Source organism: Scyliorhinus torazame, chromosome 1, assembly GCF_047496885.1.
Source record: "Scyliorhinus torazame isolate Kashiwa2021f chromosome 1, sScyTor2.1, whole genome shotgun sequence".
Lineage (NCBI taxonomy): Eukaryota > Metazoa > Chordata > Chondrichthyes > Carcharhiniformes > Scyliorhinidae > Scyliorhinus > Scyliorhinus torazame.
The window spans coordinates 177850803-177869078 of record NC_092707.1 but is presented as its reverse complement, the minus strand read 5'-3'; the positions used below and the strand labels follow the sequence as shown (position 1 = coordinate 177869078).

Here is an 18276-nt window from a genome sequence, read left to right as displayed (position 1 = left end):
ATACAAACGTAGCCGATTACACCGCCACTGCCCTAGATAAAATTTCTGACGAAATGCGAGCAATTCGAACCGTAGCATTACAAAATCGAATGGCACTTGACTATGTGCTAGCCAAAAAAGGTGGCACCTATGCCCTGATTGGTGCGGAGTGTTGCACTTTTCTTCCTGATAACTCAAAGGAAGTTAAAGATCTGGCATCACACATCCAAAAGGAAATCAAGAAACTTGATTCACCCCCAGATATCTCTAACTGGGAGAAACTGGGACCCACAGGAATGTCCACAGTAAGAATAATCTTTTTGTCCTGTGTAGCAGGATTCATCATTTACATAACATACCAATGTATCAAGTGCATTAAACAACTATTCACTAAACGCAAGGGCCCAACAGTCAGAATGATTCACACTAACCCCACTGCACCACCATTAGATGAAATAGAAATGCAATATTATTGTTGAAATGTTACTGATCAATCAATTATTTGACTGGATAATTAACATATTACTAATAGATTAATACTGAATCAGTCGAATCAAATTTGATTAACTGATTAATTGTTCTTTCTAATAATGATTCTTTAAGAATTATAATAATTTTTGCTGTAATGCTTGTAATGCAATGCTTGCCCACTCTATTATTTAAAACTGCAATGACAATATGAAAGAGTTCTTCTTCGCGCTTTTACCTATCCTATCGCGTTTATCTTATTGTGATATATCTCACTTGATCTTTCGATTTATCAAAAGGGCAGACTGAAGTAATCAACTATTTCCTGATAGATCTAATAGGTAGAAAGGCTATTTTCATGTAAATATTAAGACCCAGTTTTAATACCCATTTTAAAATGAGGATTTCAGCACTCACAACGTCATGACAAAACACATAGCTTCAACAGAGGCACAAAAAGCCTGACACATGCATAAACTAATTGGAGATAAAAGCAACATTTTCACTTAGCAAGATAAAAAAGCTATTGTTCTAATAAACATATTTTCAAAGACAGTTTGACATTAAGAAATGGGCAGTACCAGTAATCAGATAAAGGCCAAGTAAGCACCATAGCACTATGAAGGCACCATTGTCCAGAATGTGGATAAAAGCAAAGTCAGCAGAAAAGCAGCAGAAACCAGTCTTGATAAAAGCACAGAATCGCATTCCATAACATACACAAATATACAAACATGAAACATTCAGAACTTATGTTGCACATTAAGGATTGACAGTTAACCATCGAATCAAATGTATTTGATTCTAACCCAAACCAATTAGGACGACATAGAGGTGTAGATAGATGCCTAAAGTCTGATAAGATTCTCCTTAAACATGATGGTCCGTACAGCCATCTTTATCCAGGATCATCCTATACTTTGATCTAACTACTCGCTATCCTTATTTTCATATTTTCACTTTTCCACTCTAACTCTTGAAGTAAATGCAATCTGTTTTGCCGTAAGCAAGAAACTATTTCTGTATTATTTTGAAAGTTAAATTGTTTATAAGTTACCTCCCTTTTAAGTCCTTTTGCTAGCCGGACTTTATTGAGAATAGATTTAAGTTTCTCTCAATTGTAATCAGATAGAGGCAATAAAGATTCTTGTTTGCATCCGAGAAGTTTAACTCCAATTTCTACTGAGTTTTAGTGTCGCAAGACTTCACTAAATCCGCATGGTAGATCTCATCAATTTGGCGTAGTTCGGCAAAAGGGGAGGAGCGTCGGAGGAAATTGGAAGACCGAAGAAAGACCAGAAGGACGGAAGACCCAAAGACATCTATCCGAAAAACGGCTAGACTGGGGTAAGAAATGTTTGATAAGGTTCCCCACGGTAGGCTATTGCAGAAAATACGGAGGCTGGGGATTGAGGGTGATTTAGAGATGTGGATCAGAAATTGGCTAGCTGAAAGAAGACAGAGGGTGGTGGTTGATGGGAAATGTTCAGAATGGAGTACAGTCACAAGTGGAGTACCACAAGTTTCTGTTCTGGGGCCGTTGCTGTTTGTCATTTTTATCAATGACCTAGAGGAAGGCGCAGAAGGGTGGGTGAGTAAATTTGCAGACGATACTAAAGTCGGTGGTGTTGTCGATAGTGTGGAAGGATGTAGCAGGTTACAGAGGGATATAGATAAGCTGCAGAGCTGGGCTGAGAGGTGGCAAATGGAGTTTAATGTAGAGAAGTGTGAGGTGATTCACTTTGGAAGGAATAACAGGAATGTGGAATATTTGGCTAATGGTAAAGTTCTTGAAAGTGTGGATGAGCAGAGGGATCTAGGTGTCCATGTACATAGATCCCTGAAAGTTGCCACCCAGGTTGATAGGGTTGTGAAGAAGGCCTATGGAGTGTTGGCCTTTATTGGTAGAGGGATTGAGTTCCGGAGTCGGGAGGTCATGTTGCAGCTGTACAGAACTCTGGTACGGCCGCATTTGGAGTATTGCGTACAGTTCTGGTCACCGCATTACAGGAAGGATGTGGAGGCTTTGGAGCGGGTGCAGAGGAGATTTACCAGGATGTTGCCTGGTATGGAGGGAAAATCTTATGAGGAAAGGCTGATGGACTTGAGGTTGTTTTCGTTGGAGAGAAGAAGGTTAAGAGGAGACTTAATAGAGGCATACAAAATGATCAGGGGGTTGGATAGGGTGGACAGTGAGAGCCTTCTCCCGCGGATGGAAATGGCTGGCACGAGGGGACATAACTTTAAACTGAGGGGTAATAGATATAGGACAGAGGTCAGAGGTAGGTTCTTTACGCAAAGAGTAGTGAGGCCGTGGAATGCCCTACCTGCTACAGTAGTGAACTCGCCAACATTGAGGGCATTTAAAAGTTTATTGGATAAACATATGGATGATAATGGCATAGTGTAGGTTAGATGGCTTTTGTTTCGGTGCAACATCGTGGGCCGAAGGGCCTGTACTGCGCTGTATTGTTCTATGTTCTATAAACATCTTTTTCACCCATTAAAAGTCTTAATGTTGTTGCAATGTACCAAGATTACACATAACGTGGTTGGAGACCAAAAAATTGGGTGTAAGGCTGAGTTTATGGCGGACATGACACCAAAAATAGATTCAGAATTTCAAAATTCGGATAAAATCCAATAAAGTTGGAATTTAAACTTTTTTTTTTTTAATATTTTTTATTCTCCTCCTTTTTCACATTTTCTCCCAAATTTACACCCACCAACAACAAACAATAATCAGTAACAAATATGTCAATCCCCATATCAATAACAACGATCCCATCCTCCCACCAAACCCCAAACATTAGCCCGCATGTTCACATAAACAAATGACAAAAAGGAATCAGGAATCACCCATAGTCACCATTAACATACACCGGCCCCCTCCCCCCAACCGTCCCACCCACCCGCCCCACCCCCAACTAATGTTCAATGTTATCCAGTTCTTGAAAGTGCATAATGAATAATGCCCATGAATTGTAGAACCCCTCCATCCTTCCCCTCAGTTCAAACTTAACCTTCTCAAGAGTCAAGAATTCCAACAGGTCCCCCCACCACATCAGGGCACAGGGTGGAGAGGCTGCTCTCCATTCCAACAGGATACACCTTCGGGCGATCAACGAGGCGAAGGCTACAACATCTGCCTCCGCACCCGTTTCCAACCCAGGTTGGTGCGACACCCCGAATATGGCCACCCGTGGGCCCGAGTCCAGTTTCACTGCACCCGTTTAGAAATTACCCTGAAAACCTCCTTCCAGTAATCCTCTAGCTTTGGACAGGACCAAAACATATGAACGTGATTAGCGTGTGTCCCCCCGCCCCCCCCCGCAACGTTCACACACATCTTCCACTCCCTCAAAGAATCGGCTAATCCTCGCCCTAGTGAGGTGTGCTCTGTATACCACCTACAGCTGTATCAGCCCCATCCTCACGCACGAGGTGGAGGCATTCACTCTCCAGAGCACCTCACACCAGAACCCCTCCTCCATATCCTCTCGCAACACTTCCTCCCACTTTGCTTTGATCCCTCCCAATGGTGCCTTCTCCTCTTCCAAACTAGCTCCGTAAACCGCTGACACTACCCCCTTCTCCAGTCCTCCTGTCATCAGCACCTCCTCCAGCAATGTGAGGCCGGCTCCCCCGGGAAGCTCTGAAACTGGGCAGCATGGTGGTTAGCACAATTGCTTCACAGCTCCATTGTCCCAAGTTCGATTCCCACTTGGGTCACTGTCTGTGTGGAGTCTGCACGTTCTCCCCGTGTGTGCGTGGGTTTCCTCCGGATGCTCCGGTTTCCTCCCACAGTCCAAAGATGTGCAGGTTATGTGGGTTGGCCATGCTAAATTGCTCTCAGTGTCCAAAATTGCCCTTAGTGTTGAGTGGGGTTACTGGGTTATGGGGATAGGGTGGAGGTGTGCGGTTGGGTAGGGTGCTCTTTCAGAGAGCCGGTGCAGACCCGATGGGCCGAATGGCCTCCTTCTGCACTGTAAATTCTATGATAATCTCCTTTCTGGCAAAATCTCGAACCTGCATGTATCTAAACATTTCCCCCTTCTCCAGCCCATACTTCGCTTCCAGCTCTTTCAATCCTGCAAACCGACCCCTAAGAAACAAATCTTTTAGTGTCTTAATCCCCTTCTCCTCCCTCCCATTTCTGAAAATTTCCATCCCACCTCCCTGGCTCAAATCTGTGGTTCCCCGAATCGGCATTTCCCTTGACCCTGCCCCCACCCGAAGTGTTGGCGAAACTGCCTCCAAATTCTCAATGAAGCTATTACTACCAGACTCCCTGAGTATTTCCCCGGAGCTATCGAGAGCGGCGCTGTTGCTAGTGCTTTCAATCCCGACCCCCTGCACAAACTCTCCTCCATTCTGACCCATTGGGAGTCAACCCCTCTGACCCAGCTCCGCACCTTCTCCACATCCGCCGCCCAGTAGTAATACATCAGGTTCAGAAGACCCAAACCCCCTGCCTGCCTTTCCCTCTGTAACAGCACCTTTCTAACTCTGGATACCTTCCCTCCCCATATGAACAAAGTAATCCTTCCCTCAATCATTGGAATTTAAACTTGAGAGTGTTGCTCTGCTGTGAAATATTCAGTCATTTCCCTTTTGAAAACAGAATACACTTCATGTACCCTAACTGGAACCACCAATGTTGAGTATGTGTAGATGGCTAATTGAGGTTTCATGAGGAATAGACTGTGTCAACTCCTGAATTAGTTGTAACCATTACACATAACAAATGTTTATTTTTCCTTCAAGCATTATTGGCTGATCAATTATGATTTTCTGATTCTGAGTACTCATTTTAACTTTTAATATAGTGTGTGTTTGCTCAAAGTTGGTTGAGTTTAATAAAACAATCTGAGAACCAGAAAGAATGATAATACATATACAGAAGATGCCATCTTTATGTCACGTAAGTAAAATAAAATGTGAACTTCAATTCAAATTATATAGTACCACAACGCTACAGTTCACGGAAGCTGTCCACAATGGCACAGGTAAGAAAAACATAACATGGGGAAAATAGAATCAAACCACCATCTCTCCCCCACAATTTCCCACCCAAATCAATCTACGTGTAATGGTGGTAAAAGCACAAAAATGCATTTAAATGGCACCTTCTTGTATAAAGTTGACAGCTTCACATTTTATGAAAAGGATTACGCAAAATAGATGGATGACTAGTTAATCTTAGTAGTGTTTATTGAGGGACAAAAATTAACCAAGTTATAAGTAGAACTCCTTCACCTTTGAACTGTTTCAAGTGACCTTTAATATATATAAATTAATAGGTAGACAGGGCCTTAGTCTGAAATCTTATCCAAAAGATCACACCTCCAACAGTGCAATACACTCACAGTATTGCACTAAAATGTAGAGTTAGACTGTGTGCTTGAATCCCAAAGTGAGACTGGCTCAGAGGTGACGGTGTTGCCACCTGAGTTCTCTCCACCCTGTGTAAATCAGGCCTTCCAGGAGTAAAAATCAAATTATTAGATTAACCCCTGGTTTCCTGCTCTGGCTTTGATGGGTCGAATGGCTTCTGTGTCATAATAACTTTATGATTCATCACCATCTCATCATTCCCTTAATAAGCAGCTGAAGCACTTGCCTGGCTCGAGAGACAGCTTCATAAATTAGCTTCATTCGAATTAGCTTCCGATGACATACCTAACACAAAGCCATATTTACAGTCTATTGGGCAAAGAATCCAATGCTGGTCAAGAAATGGGCCCTAAGGAGTAGCAGTATTCTTCACCATGACTGTACGAGCAAAACCCTCACCAGGCCTTCCGATGGGTCGCCCAATATTGCAAGAACCTAAATTCGGCAGGCTACATTGCAGCAAATAGTTAAGCAATTATACATAAAGAAGGTCCGCAACCCCCTCAATCTCCCACTCTGCCTCCCTGGCAGTTGGCCAGTACATTCCGACAGCTATCTGTCCAAATGATAACCATGATGTGGAGATGCCGGCGTTGGACTGGGGTGAGCACAGTAAGAAGTCTTACAACACCAGGTTAAAGTCGAACAGGTTTGTTTTGAATCACTAGCTTTCGGAGCGCTGCTCCTTCCTCAGGTGAATGAAGAGGTGGGCTCCAGAAAACATGTATATCGACAAAGTCAATGATGCAAGACGATACTTTGAATGCGAGTCTTTTCAGGTAATTAAGTCTTTACAGGTCCAGACGGAGCAACTGGAGAGAGGGATAATCACAGGTTAAAGAGGTGTGAATTGTCTCAAACCAGGTCAGTTGGTAGCATTTTGCAAGCCCAGGCCAGATGGTGGGGGGTGAATGTAATGTGACATGAATCCAAGGTCTTGGTTGAGGCCGCACTCATGTGTGCGGAACTTGTCAAAAAGTCTTTGCTCGTCGATTCTGCGTGCTCGTGCGTCCTGAAGGCCCCCTTGGAGAACGCTTACCCGAAGATCAGAGGCCCTTGACTGCTGAAATATTCCCCGACTGGAAGGGAACATTCCTGCCTGGCGATTGTCGCGCGATGTCCATTCATCCGTTGTCTCAGCGTCTGCATGGTCTCGCCAATGTACCACACTTCGGGACATCCTTTCCTGCAGCGTATGAGGTAGACAACATTGGCCGAGTTGCACGAGCATGTACCACGTACCTGGTGGGTGGTGTTATTACGTGTTATGCTGGTACTCATGTCGATGATCTGGCATGTCTTGCAGAGATTGCCAAGGCAAGGTTGTGTGGTGTGGTCGCTGTTCTGAAGGCTGGGTAGTTTGCTGCAAACAATGGAATGTTTGAGATTGCGCGGATGTTTGAAGGCAAGTAGTGGGGGTGTGGGGATGACCTTGGCAAGATGTTCATCTTCATCGATGACATGTTGAAGGCTGCGAGGAAGATGTCGTAGTTTCTCCCCTCCGGGGAAGTACTGGACGACGAAGGTACTCTGTCGGTTGTGTCCCGTGTTTGTCTTCTGAGGAGATCAGTGCGGTTTTTAGCTGTGGCGCGTTGGAACAGTCGATCGATGAGTCAAGTGCCATATCCCTTTCGTATGAGGGCATCTTTCAGCGTCTGTAGATGTCTGTTACACTCCTCCTCATCTGAGCAGATCCTGTGTATACGGAGGGCTTGTCCGTAGGGGATGGCTTCATTAATGTGTTTAGGGTGGAAGCTGGAGAAGTGGAGCATTGTGAGGTTATCCGTGGGCTTGCGGTAAAGCGAAGTGCTGAGGTGACTGACTGTCCTTGATGGAGATGTGTGTGTCCAAGAATGCAACCGATTCTGGAGAATAGTCCATGGGAGTCTGATGGTGAGATGGAACTTATTGATGTCATTGTGTAGTCGTTTCAGTGATTCTTCGCCATGGGTCCAAAGGAAAAAAATCTGGTGTATAACGTCGGTTGAAGGTCCTATGCGGTGAGGAGGTCTTGTTCAAACTTGTGCATGAAGATGTTGGCATCTTGAGGTGCAAATTTGGTCCCCATGGCTGTTTCGTGTGTCTGGATGAAGAACTTGTTGTTAAAGGTGAAGACGTTGTGATCCAGAATGAAGCGGTTGAGTTGCAGAATTGCGTCTGGAGATTGGCAGTTGTCGGTGTTGAGTACTGAGGCTGTTGCAGCAATGCTGTCGTCATGGGAGATGCTGGTGTAGAGTGCTGAGACATCCATTGTGACGAGGAATGTTCCTGGTTCAACTGGTCCATGGGTGCTGACTTTCTACAAATGATAACATACCACCTCATATTTAAAGGATGTACCCCATCAAACTGCAGCTAATGAGTATGTCAGGTGTGGCTCAGTATCAGAACGTTTATATTTAAATCAGAAGGTTGTTGGTTCAAGTCACGTAGAAACTTGATCAAAAATCTTGCAGTCTTGGTCCTAAGCGCACTGGGAAATATGGCCAACTTAAAAGAGACACTACAGGCTAGTGGTATTCGTAAGGACACCAGCAAAGCCTGATGGTTAAAAAGACTAACTCTGTATCAGCATTAACAATCTGCAGTGAAGATCAGGATGTGTAGTTAGGGAGTGAGCACAGGAGCTGATTGGACAAATAGTGTTGATATGCCTTGAACAGACAGTAATTGAACACAGACCCCTGTGGGCCATGCTCCTGAGAAGAATTACATCCCTGAGTGAGTCACAACTCTCTGAACATTCATGACTCCAGGACAGTGATTTATTAGTGCTGCCCTGTGAGCACATGACTGGAAGCATGAGATCAGTGCCAGTGAGATCTGTATAAGAAGGAGAGACAAAGAGCTTTTATCAGCGAAACCTCGAGGAACAACATCGCAGAAGAAAGACACCTCAATCCTCCAGCTTGAAGACGGAGTCCGATTCCCACTTGTATCTGGCCAGTGCGATGGGGTAATGATGACCTCCACAAGTCCACTACTAAAAGTTAGATAAGTATTAACAGTTTAACCTATGCTTATGAACTTATAGTGGTAGCAAAGGAAGGTAGAATCATTTCTGTGCTTTCGATGCAGTGTATGATTGAACCTCTCGTAGTAGTGATAAGCATTGAGATTTTATGTTGTGTTCTGTAAAGAAGTGATTTGATTCAAAGTTTAAAGTGTTGCGTCTATCAATCGATTTTAGTGAAGGTCCCGGCCAACAATCTAGACTCCAGTCTAGAGATAAGGGAATGCTGTACTGTGAGAGGTGCTTTCTTTAAAATAAAACAATGTGGGCATGAAAGATTGTATAGTACTATTTGAAGAAGAGGGAAGTTCTACTCAGTGTGTTCTCCCTCAATCTGAAACAGATTATCTGACAATTATCTCATGCTATTTGCAGGGCCTTGCTATGTGGTAATTGGCTGTTGTGTTCCTACATTACCATGGCAACTCTTCAAAAGTACTTCATTGGCTTTGAAAGGCTTTAGGATATTGTGAGGGGTGTTATTTAAATGTGAGTCTTCATTCATGTTGTAATAATATTGGAATTCAGTGAACAATGCCCATGTCAATAACAGGCTGATACAAATCTGGGGCGGAATTCTCCGTTATCGGCGCAAAGTCCGCCGATCGGCGCCAAAAACGGCGCAAATCCGACTTTCATCACGCCGCCCAAAACGTCTCAAAGTCTCCGACCCGGAATGGGCTAGCAGCGACGTGACGGGATCTGCGCTTGCTCACGTGCTTCACGCCGTGCGGCGTCATACACGCCGCACGGCGTGGCGGCTCATCAGGACGCGCTGCTCCCCCCCACCCGACCGGAACACCCGACCGGATGGCCGCCCGCCGCTCAGCCCCGAGGTTCCAGTCACGGGATCTGGAGGCGCTCCTGGACGCAGTGGAGCAGAGGAGGGAGGCCCTGTATCCCGGACACGGCCGCAGAGTTGCCCCACGCCACAGCTGGTGTCTGTGGAGGGAGGTATCAGGGCCACAGCGGTGACGGCCTCTGCCCGATATCCATATGGTGGCAGAGGCGGTCACCCCTGTGGCCCTGACACCACGGACAGGCACCCAGTGCCACAAGAAGGTGAACAACCTCGTCAGAGCAGCCAGGGTGAGCCTCCCCCTGCCCGATATCCATATCCCCCCTCCCCCATATCACCCCTCCCCCATATCCCCCATATCCTCCCTCCCCCATATCCCTCCTCCCCCATATCCCCCCTCCCCCATATCCCCCTCCCCCATATCCCCCTCCCCCATATCCCCCTTCCCCATATCCCCCCTCCCCATATCCCCCTCCCCATATCCCCCCTCCCCATATCCCCCCTCCCCATATCCCCCCTCCCCCATATCCCCCCTCACCCATATCTCCCCTCTCCCATATCTCCATATCCCCCCTCCCCATATCCCCCTCCCCCATATCCCCCCTCCCCCATATCCCCATATCCCCCCTCCCCCATATCCCCCCTCCCCATATCCCCCCTCCCCATATCCCCCATATTCCCCCTCCCCCATATCCCCCATATCCCCCCTCCCCCATATCCCCCTCCCCCATATCCGCCTTCCCCCATTTCCCCAAGAGAATCCAGCCCTAACCTTAACCTCTGCAATACACGCGCAACCGATGGCGTGCATTCATATACCTGCCTAACACTGTTGCCTTTTACCCCTGCCACCCCCCCCCCCCACCCCCCACCCTCACAGGAGAAACGCCCACACAACACCAGGGAGCATGTGAGGACTGGAGGAGGCCCCGCTGATGAGAGGCCACTGACCGAACACGAGGAAAGGGCCCTGGAACTGGCTGGCGGACCTGAGGACCGGGAGGTTGCTGATGCAGAGGTCGGGGGCGTACTAGCAAGTGAGCCACCGACAGCCCGTCCCCATATCCCCCCTCCCCTATATCCCCCTCCCCCATATCACCAGATCACTGCCTGCGTGTATAACCATGCATGCTTCATTGTGTATCGCAGGAGCAAACGTCGAGGCACCCATCCCCGCAGATGCAGACCGCCGGCATGATGCCCCTCGGAGACCACGGGAGACGGAGAGACCCGGACCCTCCGGCATGCGACGCCCGCAGGATGCCCCTCGGAGGCCACGGGAGACGGAGAGACCCGGACCCTCCGGCATGTGACGCCCGCAGGATGCCCCTCGGAGGCCACGTGAGACGGAGAGACCCGGACCCTCCGGCATGCGACGCCCGCAGGATGTCCCTTGGATATCACTGGAGACGGAGAGACCTGGAGCAACAGGGAGACAACGCCCCCGTCTCGTGCGGGTGCGACGACGCAGGCGTGTGCCACCCAGCGACGAGAGGGGCAGCCACAGGCCCCCGTCACAGCCGAGCCAGGACACCACTGCCCAGGACACCACTACCCAGGAAAACAAAATACCGGACAGTGACACAGAGTGGATGGGTGGAGACGAACCCCCACCCCAAAGTGCCATGGACTCAGAGTGGGACTCAGAGCATGACACAACGCCACTGCTGTCACCAACACCCTCCACCATCGCAGAAACACTCACCTCGGTTGGGCACTTTAGTGATGAGCTGTCTGGTACACTCACTGGTGCGCACAACACAGCCGTCCTGGTACAGCAGGTGGAGGTAGGAGCAGCAGAGGGGCCGGGCGGTCGGAGGGCAGCCCAGCCCAAGCGAACATCTGCCGCCCAGATGGATCCCGGGTTCCTGGAGTTACCACACCCACCCATAGATCCGATGCAACCACCGAACCGGAGACGAGCGAAGAGGGTGACGGCCGGCTTGCGGCGGCTGCAGTCGCAGGTGGAGGAGTCCACCCGCGTCCAGGAGCTGGGAGTGGTGCCGGTCATGTGTGCCACCCAGGCCGACACCGCACGGGTGGCGTCCGCGGTGGAGGCAATGGGTGCGACGGTGTCAGACATGGGGAACGGTTTGCGAGGCCTGGGGCTTTCCATGCAGGCGGCGTCTATGGCCCAGGACATGGCTGCCCTCTCACAGGAGGCCATGAGCCAGTGCCAGCGCCAGATGGCAGAGGCGCTCAACGCCATGGCCCAGTCTCAGCAGTCCATAGCCCAGTCTCTGCAGGCCATGGCCCAGTCTCAGCAGGCCATAGCCCAGTCTCTGCAGGCCATGGCCCAGTCTCAGCAGGCCATGGCCCAGTCTCAGCAGGCCATGGCCCAGTCTCAGCAGGCTATCGCTGAGGGCATCGGCGCCATTGGCCATGTGCCAGCCGGCGTCGCACAGTCACAGACAGGGTTTGCCAATCCCCTGAGCTCCATGGCTGCAAACCTGCAGACCCCTGTCGATACCAGCACGGGCCTCCAGGACTGGCAGCGCCAGATGTCGGGGGGGGCGTCGGATGGCCAGTCCGTTCGCATCCCCCACCCATGTAGAAGCCTGGGGGCCATCGGGCACCCCGAGGGAGGAGGGATACTGTGGTCTGTCCCGGGCCCCCCTGTAGGGGAGGTCCCGGAACACCGCGACACCTCGGACTCCCCCCCTTCCGTCCCAGGTGCATCGGGTGGGCAACGGGCAGGACAGGCTGGCAGCTCGCCATCCCAGTCGTCCGGGCCGCAGCCTGGCCCATCTAGGCCAGGACGCCCCAGGAAACGGCCGCCAAAGGGATCCCGTGTCAGAGGGCAGGAATCACAGGAGTCCACCTCCAGTTCTGCTGTGCCATCTGGGGAACCACGTAGACGTAGTCAAAGGGCCCGTAAGGCCAAACAATTAGACACTGAGTAAGTTGGCACGGGTGCAGGGCACAGATGAGTTTTAGGGGCTAGGGCACGTGCATGAACTCCTTTGGTTATTAAAGTCAATGTTACACCTACAGAAGCTGCCTTTGTGCTCTGTCCAAAGCGTGCGGGGGTGTCATGTACGTTGAGCACAAGTGTGTGTGTGAGGGGTGGTCTTACCTCAGCCCCAGGTGAGTCTGCCCCCTTCCCCCTGGGGCGCCATCAACATCGGGCAGCACGGTAGCATAGTGGTTAGCACAATTGCTTCACAGCTCCAGGGTCCCAGGTTCGATTCCCGGCTTGGGTCACTGTCTGTGCGGAGTCTGCACGTCCTCCCCGTGTGTGCGTGGGTTTCCTCCGGGTGCTCCGGTTTCCTCCCACAGTCCAAAGATGTGCAGGTTAGGTGGATTGGCCTTGCTAAATTGCCCTTAGTGTCCAAAATTGCCCTTAGTGTTGGGTGGAGTTACTGGGTTATGGGGTTATGGGGATAGGGTGGTGGTCTGAGCTTGGGTAGGGTGCTCTTTCCAAGAGCCTGTTCAGACTCGATGGGCCGAATGGCCTCCTTCTGCACTGTAAATTCTATGAAATTCTATGATCCCCCCCGGGCAGAGGACGGGACCGTGCGCTGCTGTGTCACAGCCGCATGCAGGGATGGTCCGGGTGGATGGTGGTACTGTGGCCATGGGTCAGACATAGTCCAACGATGTAGAGCCAGGAGCTCATCGCAGGGCGGGTTGTCATCATCCTCCATGGCCTGCAATAGACACGCATCCACCAGCAACTGTGAGAGCCCGGTCGTTGTGCCGCAGGTGGATCGGCAATGGGAGGGTGGTGTGCATGCGGGTGGGGTGGGTGGGGTTGGGGAGGGGGGTGAGGGTGCTGGGTGGGTGGATGGGTGGGGGGTGTGGGTGGTCGGCTGTTGCCATGGTGTGCGGTCTGTGGCCATACTACCTGATTCCCACGCCCATCTAGTCAGTGAAGCGGGCGTCTATCAGCCTGTCCCGTGCCCGCTGGGCCAGCCGGTAACGGTGGACAGCCACCCGCCTGTGACTACCCCGTCTGCCCTGACCATTGCCCCCATCCCCCTCATCTGGGGAGGACTGCTCCTCTTCCTGCTGCTCCTCCACTCCGCCCTCCTCTGCCTGCGGCAGATCGCCCCTCTGCTGGGCTATATTGTGCAGGACGCAGCACACCACAATGATGCGGCCGACCCTATCTGACCGATACTGGAGAGCGCCCCCAGAGCGGTCCAGGCACTTGAAACGCATATTCAGCACGCCAAAGCACCTCTCTATCACTCCCCTTGTCGCTACATGGGCATCATTGTAGCGGTTCTCCGCCTCATTGCGTGGCCTCCGTACAGGCGTCATCAGCCACGATCGCAATGGGTAGCCCCTGTCGCCCAGCAACCAGCCCCTCAGCCGGGGATGGCGTCCCTCGTACATCCCGGTGATGGATGACCGCGACATCACGTATGAGTCGTGTACACTGCCCGGGTAACGGGCGCAGACGTGCAGGATCGTCATGCGGTGGTCGCAGACCACCTGTATGTTCATCGAATAGGTCCCCTTCCTATTGGTGAACACGGCCCTGTTATCTGCAGGTGGCCGCACGGCGACGTGTATCCCATCAATCGCGCCCTGGACCATGGGGAACCCGGCCACGGCAGAGAAGCCCACGGCCCGGGCATCTTGGCTGGCCCGGTCCACAGGGAAGCGGATGTAGCGGTGCGCCATGGCATATAGGGCGTCTGTCACTGCCCGGATGCACCGATGTCTGCGATATGCCGGACAGGTCCCCACTCGGTGCCTGGAATGACCCCGTTGCATAAAAGTTCAGGGCCACCGTAACCTTGACGGACATGGGGAGAGGGTGTCCCCCGCCAGTGCCACGCGGTGACAGATGTGCCAGCAGGTGGCAGATGTGTGCCACGGTTTCCCGCCTCATCCGGAGTCTCCTCCTGCATTCCCGGTCCGTGAGGTCCTGGTATGACTGCCGGGGCCGGTACACACGGAGCGCCCTCGGGTGCCTCCGTTGCCGTGGGGCCGCGACGTCCTCCTCCCCCTCCTCTACCTGTCGGTCAGGTGTCCCTCCAGCCTGGGCGGCTGTCGCCTGCCCCTCTGCGGCAGCCTGCGCCGCCTCTCTGGCACGCTCCTCCTCCTCCTCCTCCTCCTCATCCAGGGCAACATGGACATTAGCGGCTGCCGCCACTGCGGCCAACATCGCTGGATGATCGGAAAACATGACGGCCTGGTGGGGGAGGGGGAACGACGACATGTCATCATTGCCCATACCCCCTCCTCCCCCCAGCCAGGTGGCATGGACCGCATGGGTCCAACTGTTGGAGGCTGGCACCTGGCCAGGTGGACCAACTCACTTGCCCTCGCACCCCCCCTCCCCGGCACGGAACCCCCCATCCCCCTCCCCGGAACGGACCCCCCAATCCCCCTCCCCGGCACGGACCCCCCCATCCTCCTCCCCGACACGGACCCCATCCTCCTCCCCGGCACGAACCACCCCATCCTCCTCCCCGGCATGGACCCCATCCTCCTCCCCGGCACGGACCCCGTCCCCCCATCCCCCTCCCCGACACGGACCCCTATCCCCCTCCCCGGCATGGACCCTCCCAACCCCCTCCCCGGCACGGACCCCCCCCCATCCCCCTCCCCGGCACGGACCCCCCCATCCTCCTCCCCGGCACGGACCCCGTCCGCCCATCCCCCTCCCCGGCACTCATCCTCCCGTCCCTGGCACGGACCCCCCTCTCGGCACTCCCCCGGAGCCCAGCCCACTCTAACCACCCCCCCCGGCGCACACACACACACAAAACCCTAGACACACCTCTCCCCCACACATTAAGACTGCGGCCACGGCATCGCCTGTCCAGCGGCCAACCCCCCAGGCCGTCACCCACCTCCACGCTGGTCGGCGTAATCCTTGAGCACAGGTTGACGCCGATTAAAAGGAGGTTTGATTTACGCCGACGTGACCCGTCATCACGTCGACGGGACTTCGGCCCATCCGGCCGGGAGAATATCGGCAGGACCAAAATCCATTGCCTTGCGCCCACCCGTGCCATTCTCCGAGGTCTGCGGCGCCATTGACGACCCGCCGACTTTTCTCCCTTCGGAGACTTCGGCGGGTGGCGGCGGCGGAATTCACGGCGGCCAACGGCCATTCTCCGACCCGGCGGGGGGTCGGAGAATCTCGCCCCTGATCTATTTTGTTAAGGAGGACTTCGAACTGTGGTGAGAAAGCAGAAATAGAACTACTTGGCTGAGTTTCCCCAATTAATCTGATTGAAATAATTGGGCAAGCTGAACACTGTTAAAAACCATCGATGTAAGGAAAATACAGTGATGTCAAATCCTTATTAGTGTATGTTGTGAATGTATTATATCTGCTGTATTTTCTACATAAGTGATCTAACCTATCTTATACTGAGACTTTATTTAAAGAACAAAATTACAAGTTTGAAATGCAGTTTCAAGTACAGATGATGCCATCTACTGACTGTACTTGGTATGATTTAATTTCTCCGTACTGGTATGTTCTTCATTTACAATGTTTTGTTTAAAATGAGGCACGGTTGGTGTATTCCCGTATACCATTAAAATGTAACAGGGTTGAGTTAGAGCAAAGGGAAAAATTTCACAATATTGTTGCACAGAAATTTAAAGACTCGAACATGCAGAATAAATCTATAAGTGAATACACTGAACCAAAAGTCGTCTTAATTTTAAGAGTTTTGGGCCATCTGTTTATATATTCATCCCTTTATCGGCGATAAACATTATGCATTTTGTCACCAAAAGATCTAATTAAAAAGTACATTCTAAGAATCATCCATGAAGACTATTTGGTCTCCCATCTGTTTAGTCACATATTGGAGCCTGGACATATCACCTTCTCGTGGCAACATGGTACATCATTTTGAAATGAATTTCTTAGCTGACAAACAAATTGTTAATGCAAGAAATTGAAACAATTTGACATTCATTTGTTTTACTTATTCGTACCTTTAATACTTTGGCTGTATTGTTGGTTGTGCTATTCCTTGGATGAGATGTTGAACTAAGGCTCTGTTGATATGTCTTTCTCTGTCTCTCCCTCTCTGACCAGCACACAACACCAGCAAATACTTCTAGTGTCTTGGCTGATGATTGTTTCCTCAATTGACACAACCAAAACCGGATAAACTAGTCATTCATTCATTTCATTGCTATTCATGGAATCCTGTTGTGCATGGAAAATTTGCTTTAGAACACATCTTTCTACTTCAAAGTGTGCAAAATATTATTGCTCAGTTTTCTTTAATTCATGGTTTATTTTGTTGTTTAGCTTGATGTTATATTTTTCTCTGTTTATGCCTTTCAGTTTGATTTTACCCCTGGTCATGACTCCACAATAGATAAATTGACACATGGCAGAAAATATACAAGAAGCCCAACGATGGATTCCTAATATTTTGATTAACCTTGTAGTCCGAATTCAGTTGCAGCATGCCTATGTGTCTTTTTGGTATGTCAAATATGGTCCCACCTACTCAATGCCTTCAAATAAAGTGTCAAGTGTTGTCACACCTGCCAAGTATTGAGTTCCACAAACATTGTAACACACACTTTGTTGATTTTTTTCATAGAACAACATAAACTCCCAGAATCTGCATGGGTTTCCCAAAACAAGCAAAATAATGTAGTAAGTCCTACATCTGCTTATATTTTCTCTTGCTTCCTATGTTGCAGCCTCACTGGACTTTTATGCCTACTAATCTTATTTCCATAAACCTTGCAAGTCTTGTGTTTTCTGAATGTTCATACCTTCAGGAAATCTCAGTTTACAGTATAATCGCTTCATAATGAAAACTATTATTCTACATTAATGCATCATCATGCCAAGAATTTTGGAATGTAATTCAGTGATTTCTCTTTACTAAAACAATTTGTCTATTAATTTGCTATGCATCACACTTAATCGAAAGAGATTTGAATACTGAAGATATAATTACTGGTTCTGTCCAGCAGGGGTCACTACAAATGTTTCCATAATGTATACAGTATTTTGTCTAAATAATTAATAAGCAAAATACTGGATGCTGGAATCTGAAACAAGAACGGAGAATGCTGGGGAAACTCAGCAGGTCCGGCAGCATCTGTATGGAGAGTAAACAGAGTTAATTCTTTGAGTCCATTTGGACTTCATCAGAATTAGAGAGAGGGTGCAAGAGATAAACGGAAATCATGTCGGAAGGAAAAGCAGTACTTCTTCAAGGAATGCATTTCTGGAAGAGAAATGGTAGAACTAAACACTAAAATAAGCAAAGTACTGTGAATGCTGGAATCTGAAACAAGAACAGAACTGTTTTCCTCCCCGATGGGATTTCCATCTCTTTCTCCCTTTCTTTAGCTCTGATAAACAGCCAAACGGACTCTGTTTTCTCGCCCTACAGATGCTGCCAGATCTGCTGAGTTTTTCCAGCATTCTCTGCTTTTGTTCTAAATAATTACTGCCTCTTACAAAGTAAACTGGAAAAAAATTTTCTTAGTTTAAAGCAGATTTCTCATTTTAAAGTCTAATATTTAAGATGACTAACGAATGAAGCTACTGGTGTTATGACAATTAATTATATTAACATTGACACCCCTCCCCCATCTCCACCTGGGTTAACATGATTCTATGTGCTGATGTTTTATGACTGTTGGTAGAATATTAAAGTCCCATTAA

At 49.7% G+C, this 18276-nt stretch overlaps 1 long non-coding RNA gene across 1 annotated transcript in view; it reads left to right on the top strand.

Annotated features, from left to right (window-relative positions):
- Positions 1-672: 672 nt before the first annotated feature.
- Positions 673-18276, top strand: part of LOC140417813 (uncharacterized) — a 92463-nt gene continuing 74859 nt past the window's right edge. The window contains exons 1-3 of the long non-coding RNA XR_011944785.1: positions 673-1794; positions 16930-17073; positions 17195-17250. This is a non-coding gene — a long non-coding RNA (uncharacterized lncRNA). The remainder of the gene's footprint in view (positions 1795-16929; positions 17074-17194; positions 17251-18276) is intronic.